This window comes from Erythranthe guttata, chromosome 8 (assembly GCF_056151865.1).
Source record: "Erythranthe guttata isolate IM_541 chromosome 8, IM_541, whole genome shotgun sequence".
Lineage (NCBI taxonomy): Eukaryota > Viridiplantae > Streptophyta > Magnoliopsida > Lamiales > Phrymaceae > Erythranthe > Erythranthe guttata.
The window spans coordinates 7,745,495-7,746,621 of NC_142540.1; the positions used below are offsets into that span (position 1 = coordinate 7,745,495).

Genomic DNA, 1,127 nt, shown 5'->3' on the forward strand with positions numbered 1-1,127 from the left:
ATCAAATTAATCTATGAAAACCAAGCCCTCGACTTTTGATCTTGTGATCTTCTTGAATTTTGAGGAATTAGCATACCGACTCTTTTTCGTCCTTCCCCTTCGTAGTCCAAGGGAAACTCTTTTTATGAGGTGTTGCAACAATCAAGGAGTAGTTTATACTTTATAACTATAAAATCAAATATTTTTTGACTCGATTTCAAAAAAAGAAAATAATAAATAAAAAAGAGGGGCAAAGTGATAGAAAAAGAACTCTGGTCGATTTTTTAGTCTAGCAGAAAAAAGGTGTCTCTCAATGGAAGAAATAGGGATGTGGAAAACAAGACAGGAATTCTCTACAATGACACTGTAGAACAATTGAAGGGATGTGGCGCAGCTTGGTAGCGCGTTTGTTTTGGGTACAAAATGTCACGGGTTCAAATCCTGTCATCCCTACTTATTACTGCTCAAAGGAACAGTAACGATGAATCAATTGAGAGCGATTCAAATTGCACGGAATTCTTTTCCTTAAAAGATGTGATTTTTTTTCCTTTTAAAAAGTTGTTTTTGATTTTTTAATTTTTTTTTAAATATGGGCTTTGTGAATATTTATGGTTACCTAGTTGTCTCTAGCCACGTGGCCATGGCCATGTCAGCTGCCTCCTTAATTTTCTGATGTTCCGTGTGGAGAATATCTCTTTTGTTATTGGTCACGGATTTTGTGGGATCTTCTTTTGATTTGAAATTATCAGGTATTGAAGAATCCTCTCTTTCTCTGCCTCTTTTCTCAGTTCATGTGCTTTAAATATCTGCCCCTTCTAGGGTTTCTTCCTCTCACTTCGTTTTCAACTTTTCTCTCTCATCTTCTTTTTTCTACCGCCGTCATCTCTCTCTTTTCTCTCTGTTTTTACTGTTCATCATGGGCAAAAATCGATCTGCTGAGGGTTCCAAGAAACAACGCCACACTCCCTCTGCCTCGCCTGCTGAGAAGAAGTCAAGAAAATCCTCCAAGAAAGTACGCCCCCTTGTTGCGGAGGTTCCTCCTGTTCCAGTAGCTTCAGATCTGGATCCCATCTCTACTCCCGTGGCGTCACCATCGCCGAGCCTCAAAACAAGTGATGTGTCTGATCCTGTTGATGCATGTGTGGCTG

General features: G+C 39.4%; 1 non-coding gene across 1 annotated transcript; it reads left to right on the forward strand.

The window, feature by feature from the left end:
• The first annotated feature begins 358 nt into the window (after window positions 1-358).
• On the forward strand, window positions 359-432 carry TRNAP-UGG (transfer RNA proline (anticodon UGG)). Its single transcript has one exon. It is a non-coding gene; the product is annotated as a tRNA-Pro (tRNA).
• Window positions 433-1,127: the final 695 nt, after the last annotated feature.